Source organism: Argentina silus, assembly GCF_951799395.1.
Source record: "Argentina silus genome assembly, chromosome: Y".
NCBI classification, from domain to species: domain Eukaryota; kingdom Metazoa; phylum Chordata; class Actinopteri; order Argentiniformes; family Argentinidae; genus Argentina; species Argentina silus.
The window spans coordinates 39,282,910-39,301,065 of NC_139654.1; the positions used below are offsets into that span (position 1 = coordinate 39,282,910).

At 40.9% G+C, this 18,156-nt stretch overlaps 1 pseudogene across 1 annotated transcript in view; it reads right to left on the reverse strand.

Moving 5' to 3' along the window:
• LOC310824114 overlaps nt 1-18,156 on the reverse strand; it is a 172,663-nt pseudogene that overhangs the window by 14,860 nt on the left and 139,647 nt on the right. The window contains exons 10-15 of the transcript in view: nt 10,530-10,698; nt 10,081-10,208; nt 9,923-9,958; nt 9,498-9,644; nt 6,165-6,384; nt 5,799-5,961 (exon numbers count right to left, since the gene is read on the reverse strand). The product of the transcript in view is annotated as an uncharacterized misc_RNA (transcript). The remainder of the gene's footprint in view (nt 1-5,798; nt 5,962-6,164; nt 6,385-9,497; nt 9,645-9,922; nt 9,959-10,080; nt 10,209-10,529; nt 10,699-18,156) is intronic.

Sequence of the window (18,156 nt, forward strand, 5' to 3'; positions counted from 1 at the left end):
TAACGGTGTCGGCATGTGCAGTCCCCTGTCTTATCTCTGCACCCCCACACGCTCTCAGCCAGGGCCACATCAACAAGGCTTTTGACAGAAAGGCTCGTCCCCTGGTTTGCCTGATTGTGTACCAGCTGAGCCATCAGAGGAGTCGCTCTCAACGAGAACATGAGGGTTGGGGCATATCTGGAGCCATCGTTCATCTGAAATTAAAAAAGTAACATCAGAGGGGAGTGCAAGGTGAGACAAGAATTGGACAAATTCAACTGAGAGTTGAAGGTCATGGACTAAATGCTATAGTAAAACTAGCAACAATCACCTTCATCTACTTAGTCTATAGGTTCTCTACCATCTCTCTAATCGTCACCATGCTCACCTTCTTCAATGTCTCCCTCTCCTGTTCTAGCTTCTCCTTTTCCTGGCTCAGTTTAAGTCTTTCTTCGGCCTCCATCACCAGGGCCTCTCTCCTCTTGACTGCCTCCATTTCTTTTTCCATCTGTTTCTTGGCCTTGAGAAATGTCTCCTTCTCCTTCCACATCCCGAGCATTTCTTGCTCCACCTTCTGCCCGTCTCTTTTGATTTTCATCCACTCCTTCTTTATCATTTGCAACTCTGCTCCGACCTTCTCTGTCTTTCTAAGCATCTCCTTTGAGGTCTCCTTCTCCTGCTCTTCCTTCTCTTTTTCCTTGCTCAGTTTAAGTCTTTCTTCGGCCTCCATCACCAGGGCCTCTCTCCTCTTGACTGCCACCATATTTTTCTCCATCTCTTTCTCCATCTGTTTCTTGGCCTTGAGAAATGTCTCCTTCTCCTTCCACATCCTGAGCATTTCTTGCTCCACCTTCTGTCCGTCTCTTTGGATTTTCACGCTCTCCTTCCTCATCATATTTAACTCTGCCTCTGCCTTCTCAGCCTTTCTAAGTATCTCCTTTGAGGACTCCTTCTCTTTCTCAATCTCCATCATGAGGATCTTGATCCCACTGTCCATCTCCTCCCTCTCCCTATTGAACTCATTCCTGTCCTCCTGCAGTCTTTCTGCCTTTCTGGCCAGGATCTCCTCCTCCCTCTGCCTAACTTTCTGGTCCCTTCTCTTTTGTTTCTCATATTCCTCTATCTTTTTCTCAAACTCTGCCTTCTCTGTCTTAATCCTCTCATGCTCCTTCCTGATATCCTCAATACTCATATATATTTTCACCTCCATTGTTTTTATGCACCTACAGTAGATAGAACACAAACAAAAATTATTGAAATAATCTCCACACACCCATACTATAATGCAACAGGAATGTCAGAAAGATTCCCCAAATGAGAATGGGATAACAATCTTTGAGTTTGCCCTCCTGAATCAGTCAACAAATACCAATACACCGATTGGCAGCAAAGAAATGTTATTATCTATAATGTGCGTTCGGCTGGCGTCATAATGGGTTTGGAATGACTATCATGGTAATTCACTGCCTAACAACTCTTATCAGCGTTCGATGCAATGGTTCGAAGTGACTTGGTCCTGTCAGAGGCCTATGTTAGAGTCAGCAAAAGCTTCCAGTGTGGGTTGGCTGGCTATGTTTGTTGACACGCCTTGAAATATAGCCTACAATTGTGGCCAACAGGTCAAATATCAGTGGCCATATAATGGGCACATTTTATTAACTGGAATCGGCCTGGTACAGGTAGGAGCCTATAGGCTAATAAGCAGAAGACCTCGGCAAAATTAAAATAGCCCTAATTCAATTCATGGGTTAGGTCTGGGTTAGGTCATTTAGGTCTCTCATAATAATAATAAAAAATATATTTTATTTGGAATGTGTTTTTCATTTGGAGCTGACAATTTCAAAGCCTGTGCAGTTGAGTGCAATAGACACACGAACAAAAACACAAACAAAACACTAACAACAACAAGAGGACAGGACCTAAAGGAAGGCCTTTCTAAAGATGTGAGTTTTTAGGCATATAGAAATATCCAACGCTGAATTCGACTTAATGGGAATATCATCTCCTAGTGACAGATATCTCTCAGTGACATTTTTACGCGTCCCTTGTCCAAATGCTGTAAAGGTAGTCGGCCTATGCCGTCTCAAGTATTTACAAATACAAGTGTTATAAAACTATACTATATGTCAACTATACTACATCTCTGGCCTACATTAGCCTACCTCAGTCAGTAGGCTGTGTATAAGCGCCGAATCATCCGGTTATAATCTCTTTATATCTCACTCTGGTAATACTGATTGCACAGGTTCAGGTTGCGTCTTAGCTCGTTATGCCACTGAACTAAAAGTTCAAGAACTTTGTGTATTATTGCAGAACATTCTCAATTCTGTGTACATATCAACGTCATAATGATACCAATGGCAACGCATTTTGGGTGGAATCCTAACTCCAAATCCGCGCGCGTAAATCTTGCATTCATGTCAATGGGAAATTGATTCGATTTACACGCGGATCGGATTCCACTGCAATACACATTTAAGTTTAAGTTCATTTGAATTTATAGTGCATTTTACCCACAATATACGGCTTACACAAAAGTAGCCTACAAGACAAATACAACATTTGAAAAAACATATTGCATAGAATCAAATTTGGGGATATACAGGTTTTTTTTCTTTATAAAGTACATTACAAACATAAAGTCTCATAAAGTACATTACAAATACGAAACAATTATTAGTCATATTTTTTATTAGTAATAATAATAAGTATTTTATATTTAATACAAAATAGATTAAATGGTGAAATTGGTGTGTATAAATATATAAAACTTGACTCATAATCCGTATAGTGCTGTTTTTGGAGTAATTACTAATTACTAGTAATTACTAGTGTGTGCGGACTGCGCTCCCTGTCCCGTCTTTCTGCTGTGGGGCAGCGGAGCACTCTTGCCCCATCGTTGCGAGGGGAACAACGTGAGCGTGTTTGGCGTAAGCAGGAAAAACCTCACGCAAATTATATTGGGTATGAATTCTGCCTAGCAACAGGTGGCGAAAAACTATTAAACGCTAATGTCGTTAACGTGGTCTGACATGACAGGAAATAATCATAAAGCAATTCAGTTCATCTACTGTACGTCTATCGCTAATGCTAGCTAGCTAAAGTTTTCACAATGAATCGTGTAGATTATTTGTTGACCATGCGGTTTAGTACATTGCCTTTGGAAGAGAAGTTGGAGATAAAACGTTTAGGGCCAACAGGAATGGTTTGACAAAAAGAGATGGCTAACCGCTACCACCTCGAAACATGCGCTGTTCTGTTTCCCATGTATGATTTTTGGTGGAGACTATTTGGGCATCGGCTGGATTCAAAGACATTATACATCTGTCAGAACAGAACAGACACCAGCGACTGAACGTCCTTGACATGCTTTCCATTGAAAATGCATTGATCCAGGGACAGATGGATTTCAACAGTAAAGTCATCGAGAGGTTTGCTGAAGCAACGAACCGCCGCGCTACTTTCCTATTCAAGTGAGCAGGTCTGTTTGGACATGTATGACAAATGGACAATGCGCCGTTCACTGTAGACTATATTGCTTTTGTTTTGTAGTCATTTTAAACGTTATACTACCTGTGATATAAAGTGGAGGACTAAATGTTACGTATAGGCCTAATATCTAGACAGTTGATGGGCACACTTGTTACTTGTCGCTTTCAGAACCCTGGACTGGGCTCGGGCTGTATATTCATATAGTTCCGTTAATTAGCCTAGCCTACTTTCCGTGATTTAATGTGACTTTTGTAGTGTGTTATAGCCTCTGCACTGATGATATTTATTTCACATTTAAAATAATACAATTGATAAAACCTGATTAAACTTTCCTACAAGTTAACGATGTGCCGAATGCTTGTATTTTGATTAAACATGCAAGTTATTGAAGACACGTGTCTGTCTCATCTTTTTACTTTGTTGCAGTATAGGCGTTCTGTGTCGCGCTGAAGCGTATGAAGTGTATTCAGTTATGGGGTTTACTGTACATACTTTTTCTCTGCACTGTTCCTGCTGCAGAGGATGCGTAAACGATTTTCCCATGTTGTTTTTTGGTTGTGGTCTGTGTTTATACATTTAGGCTATTAGTTGTATCCTACTTTTCAGTTTTACAAGTCAAATCTTATGACAGATGAGATGGCACTTCAACCGATAAAATGCAGGTACATTTTGACTACTGCTGCACTACGATACCCATAGATAGACCCAATACATTGGTAACTGCACTACTTATACAGCTCATATACTGCTTATACTGTTCATACTGCATTCTATATTTATTCTGCTTATAATGTTACTGTTAATACATATATTGCTTATACTGCACTACTTATACTGCTCATATACTGCTTATACTGCTCATATACTGCTTATACTGCACTACTTATACTGCTCATATATTGCTTATACTGCTCTACCTGTATATATTGTTCACATTGCACTTTTCTGCTTTTTTGCACTTCTGGTTAGACGCTAACTGCATTTCGTTGTCTCTGTACTTGTACTCTGCACAATGACAATAAAGTTGAATCTAATCTAACACCTATTTATTGTCATGTTTTGATGGCATGTTGTTCATTCTCATGTTATGATTTAGTTTGTGATTATACACACGTTTTTAGCGTGATGATAGAGACCCACTACCAGACGAGTACAAAACATGCACAAGTCACATGCAAATCCCTGCCCTGCAGACGACAGACAACAACTGTCTCTGTACAACTAGTCCTGGACCTCCACTATTAGACAGATACAAAGAGAGCAGCATACAGTAGCAGCAGAGCCCAGAGGCAAGGCGAGGCAAGGCAAGGCAAGGCAAGTTTATTTATATAGCACATTTCATACACAGAGGCAATTCAAAGTGCTTTACGTAAAATAGATAAAAAGGAAACAGCATGACATTTATTTTTGAATAAAAACGCATAAAAGACATAAAAAAAGAATAAAAGTCACAGTGCATTTTAGGGTCACAGTGCAATTATTAGCGCCAATTTAGTTTCAATTTAAGGCAAAAGCGAAGCCCTTTTTTTTTTTAAGCCCATTTTTGAAAGTAGCCAGTGTTGAGGCTGATCCTAGATCTATGTGTAACATAATAACTGAGAGACCTGCAGCAGGGCAGGTCCTCATCACTGGCTGTCTGCTTTGAGCTGGTTGTCGTTGGACTCCTGGCAGCGGAACAGCAGCTTGAGTTTGATGGGCCGTATGGGCATCAGAGTGTTCTGTAGGTCCATCTCAATGGGGATCTGGTGAGAGTTGACACACAGTTAAAGTATGAAGGAACGAGTAAAACAGATGTCAGCGTTACACTATGAATGTTACCTAATACAGTATCACTGTTACGTTCGGGTAGCATTGCACGATAAATTCAAATAAACTCAAACTCCTGGACAACCTCTCTTGGGTCGACATACATTAAAATGGCCCTATGAAGTCTCGAGGGAGTTTTGCAGAAATACAAATAGCTTTTTTTTAAATCTCACACTTCCATCATTTAGTAGGTAGCCTATACTGAGGATGATTGGCGCCTAGTACTGAAAAATGCAATCTGGGAAATTAAATGGGGAGTACATACTCATGCAGTATGCAAGTACAGAATTGTAGTATGGGGGTTCAAACCCGGGTCTCCCATGTGGAAGACACAAACGCTACTATTAAGCCAAGAGGACATCCTCAAGGTCTGAGGGCGACACTTCAGTTTACATGTCTCAGGCAGGGCTACCTCATCACCCGAGTGTGATTCCAAAATCACCTCTGCTACATATAGAAACGCAACAAAGTCATAGGTACAAAATTATATTTACAATCATTGTATCATTATTTTGTTTCACCTCTGTCTCTTTGCAGACGGTGAAGTTGAACCTCTGTAGAATCTCCACCATCGCCAGTTTCATCAATACCAGAGCGAATCGCATCCCGATACAGTTCCGTGGGCCCAACCCGAACGGCATGTAGGTGTATGGGTCGATGCTCTCCTTGTTCTCCTTACTGAACCTACACACGGAGAGTTCAGAGGAGGAGGGGTTAAAGAACATATCAATTAAATCACAGTAATATGATGGTTATACATGGTTGAAGAAACCTGTTTGTGTTTGGTCGTCGCATTTAGGTTTGTTTTATGGTTGTTTGTGGAACACTGCTCTTATCGTTGCTGTTGTGATTGATATTGTGGTTGTGGTTAAGATGTGGCCCATTACCTCTCTGGTTTGAACTCCTCTGGGTCTTCCCACACATCGGGGTCACGGTGCAAGGTCCAGATGGGTATCATGACGACCATACCCTTGGGGATGGTGATGCCGCAGATCTCAACAGATTTCTTGGCGACTCTTTCAAGTCGATGGGGTACGACCTGAGAGACTCGTTGATCACGCTGTCTAGATAGTCCATCTGCATCAGAGCCTCGTACTGGATAGGAGCCTGCACAGGGATATTACACTCACATGAGCACTAGTGATTGGTCGTTCACGTAGCCGTAGCCCAGAACTAACTCTTTTTCGTCGCAAATCTGAAGAGCTGTTAGTTTTTTGTGTTTTTTTGGGGGGAAATGAACACAGTACTATACTTATTCTAATCTGCATAGCCTAATTTCATGACACCCGCATACAGAACGCCATTACTTTCAATGTACATGTGTAATAGTGTCTTGCTTTTTTGTTATACATGAATAAACAAAAAAATCGCTAAATAATGTTATCTTGATAGTTAGAAGAAAATACATTTAGATTCCACTGAACAATGTAAATGATAGATGTACACAAGGATCAATCAGAAGTCAAAATGCCACTAAACTGGGCTGCTTTTAGTGGATTGACTGCTTGGAATACTGAATGTGCTATAGTCTATTATTTCCTATCACAGTCGACAGACTACAAGAAAACTGTCAGGTGGTTCAAATGTGAATAACTTGGTATCCATTCCATTAACTGTGGCCGGGCAGCACCGAACAGCCCAGAGAACATTACCATGGTGCTTTTGAATATTAGGTCCCTATCTGGCAAAACCTTTATTGATCTTATCTCAGAGCGAAAGCTGCACTGTAATGTTTTTATCTGAAACCTGGCTAAACATGAATGCATGTCAGTCTATTAGAAGTGGGGAAAAATATATTTTCACTCTATTATTTATCTAGCCATGTCGCTGAGCAGATGAGAATTTCATGATGAATATGAATATGAATAGTACACCATCAACAGCTTCCTCCTGTGATAATGATTTAGCAACCAGCTTCAACACCAAACTAAGGGCAACTATCGACTCTGTAGCACCAGTCAAACTGAAAAAGGCTGTGGCCAAATTTAAAAGAATTTGCAGAAAGTCTGAGCGGACAAAAACTGCAGGTCCACCTTGATATTCTTCGAGAGCATCTTTCTGCTTTTAATAAGGCAATAAAAAAACGCCAAGACAGACGGGATCATTTCTCAAAATTGATAATGAATCATAACAACTCAAACAGTGCTCTTTTCAACGATTGACAGCCTTATAAATCCCGCCCACAAGACACCTGGTGATCTGCTCTCCACCTACAAATGTGAGGAATTTGCAACATACTTCTGAGATAAGAGAACCAATATTAGGTGAGGAGGATCACTCAGGCAAGACCTGAAGATGTGTTTGATGACTTGTTACCCCACCTTCCACCACATGGAAGCACTATGAACTCTTTTGCAGTGGTCATACAGAAATGCTCAGCAAAGTGGGGGTCTGTTCATCTGCACCTAAAACTACCATGGTGAAACCCCTCCTGAAGAAAAGTAACTTAGACTCTTCAGTCCTTAGCGATTTTAGGCCAATCTCCAACCTTCCCTTTTTAAGCAAAAAAATAATAATTCTTGAAAAAAAGGTGTTCAAACTGTTAAATAATCTCCTTATTCCCATTTGACATGTTCCAATCTGGCTTTTGTGCCGATCATAGCACTGAGATAGCACTATGTTGTTAAGTTATTAACTAGGTTCTTAATGACCTTAGAATTAATTAATTAATGCTGATGCCAAAATGCTCTTTGTCCTTGTCCTGCTGGACCTGAGTGCAGCTTTTGATACTGTGGACCATGATATCCTTATTGATAGACTTGAGAAGTGGGTTGGCCTCTCTGGTCCAGTTCTTAACTGGTGTAGGACCAACCTAACTGGCCATTTTGTTTCCCATTGGTGACCACACCTGTGGGGTTCCTCAAAGTTGAATTTTAGGGCCTGTACTCCTCGTCAGTGTCATCAGGAAGCACAATATTAATTACTGCAGTTACGAAGATGACACCCAGCTGTACATTTCTGTATCACCCAACAATTTCAGTTTGATTGATTTCCTGGTGAAATATGGATGTCACAGAACTTCATACAGCTCAACCAAGATAAGACAGAGGTACTAGTCATTCGAGCAAAAGCCGAAAGAGAGAAACTGTCTGCACACTTAAAGACACTACTTACAGTAACACTAAGCACCAGGCAAAACAAGGTGTCACCATTGACTCAGATCTTAATTTTGAAACCCATATCAAGAATGTGACTAAAACATATTTGTATCACTTAAAGAAGAGTAAGTAAGTTTGTCGGAAATCTGCCATCGTGGAGAAATTCTGTCTGAAGTTGTCCAAACAACAACATCCTCCCTAATAATAATATATCCCCCCGAAATGAACTTGCAGTGTTGGACATTAGCTGTTGTGTTTCTGCATGCGCACACGATTGGGAGAGGCAGCCACCAGAGAAAGGTCAGTCTACTCCCCTAGAACACCCCTGGCACTAACAACATGTTTATATGCAAACCGAATGTCAGGTAGGACACTGCATTTTAAAAAGCGTGTTTTCCGAACCAAAACAGCGTTCGTAAATGAAATATTTATTCATAAGGGATTTATTATAAGGGATCTTGTTCCCTGATCGCTACCGATTAAAGATAGTCATTACAACCGTTAGGAAGCTTTTAGAAAGCTTGAATATTACATGGACCTTTACAGAACACAGCTGTAAAGGTGCAACCTTTCCTCTCCCAGGCTGACACTGAGAGACGAATGCATGCTTGTATTACTAGCAGCCTTGATTACTGTAACACTCTCCTGTCTGGTCGACCAAAGAAAGCTCTTGGCAAATGATACAAAATGCAGCAGCACGTGTCAGATGGAGAGCACATATCACACAAGTCTCTGCACTGATTACCTGTTAGTTTTATAATTTATTTTAAGATAATTGTATTAGTTTAGAAATCACTCTATGGTCATGCACACCACTGCATGTCAGACATGCTTTTAAGGTATATACCCTGTAGATCCCTCAGGTCCTCAGGTACTGGCCTTTTAACTATTCTGAAGATTCCAACAACACCTATCTACTTCCTGTTTCAAATGAATAATACTGGGCAGAAGTCTGCACAGGGATGCTACAGACACATTAGCACACTGCAAAATACTGTCACCTATCTAACCATCTGTAGAAGTCAGGGGTTACACACTCATCAGTACCCTCTAAAACACTGTCACTATCATATTTCCTGTTCCACATGAATAGTACTATATAGGAGTCTGCAGAGGGGTTACCTTGTTGGGAAACACAGTGTCTATCTCCTCCTGCAGCTTGGTCATGATGTGAGGGTTGGTTGCCAGATTGTAGGCCAGGAAGGACAGAGAGCTACTGGTGGTCTCATAGCCAGCAAAGATGAACATCATTGCCTGGGATAAGATCTCATGGTCACTCAATCCTATGATGATGGGAGAAATGGGGTGGTAGGTGTGAGAAAGGGACGAAGTAGAGTATTTCCACGGTGTGTTTGTAGGTATAGGTGTTTGAGGCAGGTACTGTATGTGTGTGTGTTAGATGCTAGTATACAGTGTGTATGTGTGTGTGTGTGTGTGTGTGTGTGTGTGTGTGTGTGTGTGTGTGTGTGTGTGTGTGTGTGTGTGTGTGTGTGTTTAAGGCAGGCACCTTTACTCTGCTCCTCTCCCTTTGAGTTGCTGTCTTTCTGTGAGTCTATCATCAGCTGCAGGAAATCTACCCGACTCTGGAAGCAGGCTTACGTCAGATCAAAATCACATGAGAACTACCAGATGCTACCAAATCTCTACAATTGTATTACACAATACTGGCTGAAGATCGTATATTTGATCAGTTATATTTACATACCTTCCTGGTGCTAGCCACGCGATTGGACTTGATCTTCTGAAAGACAGCGTAGAAGAAATCTGTGACCGAGGCAGGGAATAGGGATACCTCCATGTTTGCCATAACAGGACCCATGAAGGGGAAGAATGCTGGACGGACAGGAAATGCCACGGTTACAAACAGGAACAGGAAATACCATGATACGTGACTCCAATCCTATTCAATGCACAGCCCTGTCCAGAAACAACTACTAGGCTCTATCCCTAGACACTTCTGTATCCAGTCCACTCAGATCTCCAAGTGTCCAGCATTTAGGAACTAGAGGTTGGTTCTGGACAGGGCCCATGTGTTTGTCAAATGAGTAGAGCGCAAACCATTGGCAGTGTGGTTTATGTCAGTCTAATCAATAAAATCGATAGCTTCATTTATTAAGCACAAAATGACTGAAAGCTATATGGGGGCAGTTGTACCGACTGTGAGGAACAGTGGGCTGAAGATGTCAAACTTGAGCATTTTCTTGATGTTGGTCACAAAGGGGTCGGAGGGGTTTTGGAGGGAGTCGATGTCGACACTGAATGAAGTACTGACGACCACATCCATACTGTATGGTCCAAAGAACCTTGAACACAACCACACAATCTCTGACCACCAGAATCACAACCACAAAATTAAAGGGGGAGTTCACTGAAATTACAAATTCACCTTATCGTCTCGGAGATAAATACTCACTCCTTTAGTTCAATGGGCTCATCGTTATCAGCCGTCTTCTTCAGATTGCTGACCAAGTTACCAGAGTGCTGCTTCATGATCCTGAGCATCTGAGTTGGGAAGGATACATGGAAAAATATCATGATTGATACGTGGATTAATATGTGCAAAACATATATTAATATCATGTTTGAAACAGGAATTATTTTAATGTTTATATAGCCTGAGAATATACATCCATACAGGATACATTATGTATATAGTCAAAAAATAAGTGACTCCAAAGATGAACTATTATTCTATAGTCTGTCATCTGACCACTGAACTTATCGAAGATAAGATCAAATATACTTTATTGTCCCGGATGAAAATTTGTCTTGGATTAATTAATTAAAGTTGCTGCTTCACACAACAACAAACAACAATGAATACACACTATACACATAGTACAAATCACACACACACTCTCACACACACACACACACACACACACACACACACACACACACACGCGCGCGCGTCAGAGTTGTCAGTCATTCATTTATTTGTGTTGTATAAAGGAATGAATGAAAGAAGGAGAGGAGAGATGGGACTGTACCTCTTTGATCCGCCCACTGGTGAAGGAGGGAGACAGGACACTGCGGATCCGTCTCCATGCATCATCCTCAGCGATAAACACGGCGTCATACAGAGGCCCGTTGAGATAGATATTCTAGAAAAATAATAATAATTATAAACTGCAAGATTAACCTACTATTAATAATGCTATAATAACAATGATATTATCTATTTATGGAGCCCTTATGTTTTTTTCCCCATACAACAACTTCAATTTAGCGTATTACCCTCCTGTTAGTGAAAAGGGAGTTGCATTCCTTGATGAGGATGGTTTTGATCATGGCTGTGTCCATGATACACAGGATGGGCTGACGGCCATCATAGATCCTACAGACCAGCAAAAACAAAGATAGCCTCAATTCTTCGTGGCATTGATTCCACAAGATGTTGGAAACATTCCTTTGAGATTCTGGTCCATGATGACATGATTGCATCACTCAATTCCTGCAGATTTTTCAGGTTCACTTTCAAGATGTGAATCTCCCGTTCTACCACATCCCAAAGGTGTTCTATTGGATTCAGATCCTGGGAAGGCCACTGAAGAACACTGAACTCATTGTCATGTTCATGAAACCAGTTTAAGACAACTTTTGCTTTGTGACATTATCATGCTGACATTATCATACTGGAAGTAGCCATTAGAAGATGGGTCAATTGTGGCCATGAAGGGATGCACATGGTCAGCAACAATACTCAAATAGGCTGTGGCATTCAAGCGAATATACCGTAGATAGAGACAGACAGACCCATCACAGATCCTGCACTCTTAGAAAAAAAGTGCTACCTAGAACCAAAAAGGGTTCTTCTTCCACTCTCCCTTTGAAGAAACCTTTTGGGTTCCATGTAGAACCCTTTTCCACAGAAGGTTATACAGTACCGTGCGAAAGTAATGGGACAGTGAAGCATTTTTTCTTCTTTTTGGAGTTGAAATGAGAACGTAGAGATTCTCATCTTTTATTTGATGTTATTTGTGTACATATTGGTTTATCATTCAGAAATTACAACACTTTTATGCATAATCCCCCTATTTCAGGCTACACAAAAGTGATGGGACAATTGGCTTGACAGGTGTGTTCGTCAGGTGTGTTCCGTCACATAATTTGTGCAGTCTGCTATTGGTGTCTTGTCAACATGAGGACCAAAGAGATGTTATTGAAAGTCAGGGAAGCCATTATGATGCTGAAATATCAGAAAAAAATGAAACATTAAAACCTTAAACCTACCAACATCAACAGTTTGGAACTTCATTAAAAGGAAAGAAAGCACTGGTGAGCTAAGAAATCGCAAATGGCAAGGAAGACTTCCAGTGGATAACCAAAGAATGCTCACCATAATAAAAAAACAAAAAAACAACAACAACTGCCCCATAGATTAGGAACACTCTCCAGGAGGTAGGCGTCAATGAGTCAGAGACTACCATCCGCAGAAGACTTCACCAGCAGAACTACAGAGGCTACACTGCAAGGTGCAAACCACTACTCAGCCACAAAAACAGGCTGGCCAGGTTACGGTTTGCTAAAAAGTACCTAAAAGAGCCTGCAGAGTTCTGGAAAAACATGTACCGGAGAAAGTGTGGAGAAAAAAAGGAACTGCCCAATATTCACAGCATACCACATCATCTGTGAAATATGGGGGAGGGGGTGTTATGCCTTGGGCATGTATGGCTTCCACTGGAACTGGCTCACGTCTCCTTTGATGAGGATGAATTCGGAAGTGTTCAGAAACATCTTGTCAGTCCAAGTACAAGTTAATTGCTCCAAACTCATTGGACGGCATTTCACCATACAGCAGGACAATGACCCAAAACATACTGCCATAGCAACTAGGAAATTATTCAGGGCCAAAAAGTGAATCCTATAGAATCCTATAGAACATGCATTTAATTTGCTGAAGAGGAGGACAAAACATCCTAAAAAAACAAACAACAATCGCTACAATATAGGTCTGGCAGAGCATTACCAGAGAAGATACCCAGCGTCTGGTTGGGTCAATGGGTCACAGACTTTTGCACTTTTGCATACAAAGGATTGGGGACCAAATACTAAACATGAGTGCTTAATTTGGACATTTGCATAATGCAAAAGAAGAAAAAATGCTTGTCCCATTACTTACGCAGGGCACTGCAAATGGAACCCATAAGAGTTATTCAACCAAAGAATCCTTTTAGAACCCTTTTTTTCTTTATTTTTTTAATTACATTTTTGCCCTTTCAATGACATGGAGGGAAGACACAATCACTTCCGATTTGAATTCTGACGTGTCGTGGCTCCTCTTTATTCATGCAGTTTGAGACGTGCTCAGAGGCAATATAGGAGCCTCAACCAATGAGAATCCAGGATGTTGTCAAACATTGGCAACGCACAAGTTGTGTTTGGGACCATACTACAGAATACTTAAAAGCTTAAAACTTAAATCGCTCAATAACAGATTCAAATTATTAATGTGGAAGCATGAAATTGTTGCTTGGGCAGTGTACTTGCATCAAGACAGATCATTTGTCTTGGTGTATGAGACCATTTCGTCGGTTGGATCGTCTGTGTTTGTGAAAATCGCACAGTGTCCGCCAGGTTTAAGAGTGTATACTGTAGACACTGAGAGATATATATATCCATCATAGTTAACAATAACCAGGATCAGTTTAGCAGACTCACCCCCACAGATTCCCATATTTCTGGAATCAAAATTGGTGAAACCACCCTGGGAACAAAAAAACTAAACAAAAAAATAGCCAGTTCATAAATGCTTGTCATAAACCTGAATTATGGCTTAGTCTATGATGGCCCTTTTCCACTACAGACCGGCTCCCACTCCTCTCTTTTCGTTTTCGTTCAAAAGCTTTATTGCCCATTTTTCTGGGTAAAACAATTCATATTCAGCTCCCATGGCTTTCACCACAACAACACACATCATGGATGAGTCTACAATGTTGTTGTTTATGGGCTTAATCTCTACAAACCTTCTTATATCCCATTATCGTCCCGAGGAAAGGGATGGGTTTAGGACCAGGAATGCCTAGTTTTTTTAATATTCCATATGGCCAGTATCCATACCTGGTCAGAACAAATATAAATCAACAATCTGACTTGAAACAAAAGCAAAACGATCAAGTCATAGGTATCATTGAAACTGTTAGATAACTGTAATTATCAATACTATCATTTGTATGTATTATCACAACTAACTAACTAACAAATAATATTTTTTATTAAAACTTCTTACACTACGATCAGAGTGATGAGTAAGGCAAGGAGAGTTCATGTCTCGGTGGAGAAGTACGGAAGGTAACCCATCTTTACAGGTTCAATCGCTTCTTCTGAGTAACCCCGGACACGTCTGCTGAAGTGATTATTTTATCCCGTCATGACACCTGTGTTTCAGATCATGAAACACAGGCGAAAGAGTATGTGAGAGGTGAAGTTGAAGCCATGGCTAGTGAATGATTGAAAGGGGATCCCTGCGCAGAGGGCAACACTCAGTGATGTTATTGTCGGCCTTTATCTTAACATCCTGCTAATAGTTGCTGCCTGTTTGATCCCTATCGGGTTTTAATAGTTTGCAGACCCATTGATTCAAGAAGGACTATGGGGCAAATATTTTTGGGCAAATATTTTCTTTCGAGTAATACTGAATTTTACATATTTGAACTCCTCTAAAAATGTGTTATGTTCTTTACATGTATGCACTTGTTTTATATCATTGGCTCCTAAAAACAGTATTTCAAAATACTAGTTCAAAACACATCACATATTACAGTAATGAAGCAACTGATTAACATGAATACAGTGCTCTTCATAAGTATTGGAAAGAGGAAGCATTTTCTGTTCTTTTAGCTCTACACTTGGATTTGAAATCAAACAAATATTATGGGGTCAAAGTAGAGATTCTCAACTTTAAAAAAACATTTGTAAACATACTCCCACTATTTCAGGGCTTCAAAAGTATCATATAATGTCCAAATAAAGTACTAATGTTTCGTATTAGGTCAACAATCTGCCTGAAGTCTGCGACCCCACCAGGCACTATCCACTATCCACTATCCACTATCCACTATCCACTCATCTTTAGAAAATCATTGACATTTCCACATGGTATTGTGTCATAGAGTAGCTTCCCTACAGCAATATTATCTTGACATTGGGATCCTTTGTCCAAACCATATTTCAGGGTGTATGTTTGGTTGCAGGGGCCCAGGCTGTGCTCTCTGACTGCTCCAACTGTAGTAGACCCTGCAGTGAGGAAGAGGTCAACATGCTGCAGTACCGTCAGCCAATCACACACAAGAACCAACAGATCGCCAAGACCTCCATTGCACCATGCACGCACGCACACACACACACACACACACACACACACACACACACACACACACACACACACACACACACACACACACACACACACAAACACTGTCTCAACAGCCCCTTCCTTCACTCTCACTCTCTCTCTCTGTAGGTGGGTCAGGCTGCGTATTCAGCCTCTAAGGGGGGTATTGTTGGGCTGACTCTACCCATCGCCCGAGACCTGGCACCCATGGACATCTGTGTGGTCACCATCGCACCCAGTCAGTAAACACACACACATACATACGCACTCTTTCACACACTCCTCCCCCCCCCCTTCCTCTCCATATCAGACAACCTCTCTCTCCCTCTCCTTAGGTTCTGTTCTCCACTCCTCTCCTGGCGGGTTAACCTGAGAAGGTGCGTTCATTCCTGGCCCGCCAAGTGCTCTTCCCCTCGCGCCTGGGAGACCCTGCAGAGTTTTCCCACCTGGTGACATCACTGGCTGAGAACCCCATGATCAATGGAGAGGTCATCAAACTGGATGGAGCTATCCGCATGCAGCCCTGAGAGAGAGTGAGTGTGTGTGTGTGTGTGTGTGTGTGTGTGTGTGTGTGTGTGTGTGTGTGTGTGTGTGTGTGTGTGTGTGTGTGTGTGTGTGTGTGTGTGTGTGTCTGTGTGTGATCCAAGGTATACCACTGTGACAGCTCCGATGTGTGTGTGCATGTGAGGTGTGTGTTCATGTCTGGTACTCCAAGCGCTGCTGTACTGTACGCTCCATGCAGTTTTGTTTTGTTTTGTAAACTGATCCAGTAATAAACTTCTAATGAGTCTGAGTCTCTCCTCCTCTGTGTCTGTGTAAAGTGAGGTCAGTAGGAGCTAATAGGACAAATGAAACAAGAATGAGCCTTATGAGGCAAGTGTACCTTCATTTGTCCTATTAGAAGTGAATAGAACGCCTGGACACAGGAAATGCTAAATGCTAAAGCTCTCATAACATCACACCTGCACCAGTGTGTAGCTTTATGTACATGTCATCCACAACATTTGAGTGAAGGGAAAGGGACACATTTCTTTTGGAATGGAAAGGAGTCGAGGTACAGTATCTTGGTATACACACGTTTGCTCCAGTTTTGTACCCATTGACTGTGACCCTGTTTGTGTAAGAGGCTAGGGCTGACCCATTCTGATTCAAGATGTTTGTGTAAAAAAGGTATTTATTGCATATATTGTCCACTAAAAAGCAGATGATGGTACAAGTGTAAGGGACCAAGTGCTCCAACCTCAGTCTAGCCTGAAGATCATTCCATATCTGAGGAGCACAGCAGCTAAAAAGTTCTTCTCAATTCTGTAATCACTTGTAGCACATTAAATAGTAACAAGCTGCAAGTTTGATCGCCACTAAGTCGCCATAAAAGCAATGATGTGAGGTAAAATGGGAGTTTTAAAAGAACTGCTTCATATACAGATGAAATCCAATGATAAGCCCTTCTCAACGTCAAAGAATCCCAACCCACAGACTGATACAAAAGACAATGGTGGGTACAGAAAACATGCCTACAAATGAACTGCAGAGCAGAGTGATAAATCGGGTCTAGTGGTTTAAGAATTGAGGCTGTCGTGTGATTTTAAATTGTGTCACCATAATCACGGACAGGGAGGAGCATTGCCAAGACAATCTTCCTCCTATTATCAAAGGTGAAGCAAGACATTTCTTTACAAAACAAGTACAAGTCTAACTCACAAACTCTTGATCACTTTTTCAACATGTATTTTAAAAGTGTATCATCTATGTAAATGCCCAGGTACTTATAATGGGGAACTTGTTCAGTTTGGGTTCTTTTCAGGGTACAAATATGTTGATCATTGTAATCAATATTATGGCATATAGAGAAAAACATAACAGACCTCATGCATACCTCTTCAAATTAAGGTTTACCCAGATTGTTTCTAATCTAACCCATGTGCATACATGTGCCATGTTTTTTCTTCCTCAACTTGTAAATGTAAAAAACACAAACACCACCACTTTGTCTTTTTGTGGTGTTAGGAATACAGACCTCACAGATAAAAATGTTTTGATAAAGGTCATAAACCGAAACGTCGACACAATAAATAAGCAGAGGTAACAATCGTGTGTGCAGGAGTATTCATTTTTTACATACCTTTTCTTCCTAAACTCATCATCACTCAACATAGTTTACAGCTATGCAACTTGTAAAATACAGCATTTCAAACATGACACACAGTTTGCCTTTGAATATGACTTTAATGAAAGAGAATTGAAACGGCAAGTGTAGTTATAGTGGTAGTATGCAGGGTAGTTATTGTGGTAGTAAGTTTGGGATAGTTGTGGATTTCCAGAATTGTCTCTGTGTTGAAATATCTGAAAGAGAAAAATTGTCTTATCATTTGTATAGATAAAATCTAAATTATTTTGAGGTGATTTGAGAAGCCAAAAGGATCATGCTTAGAATGCACTGTAAGCAGA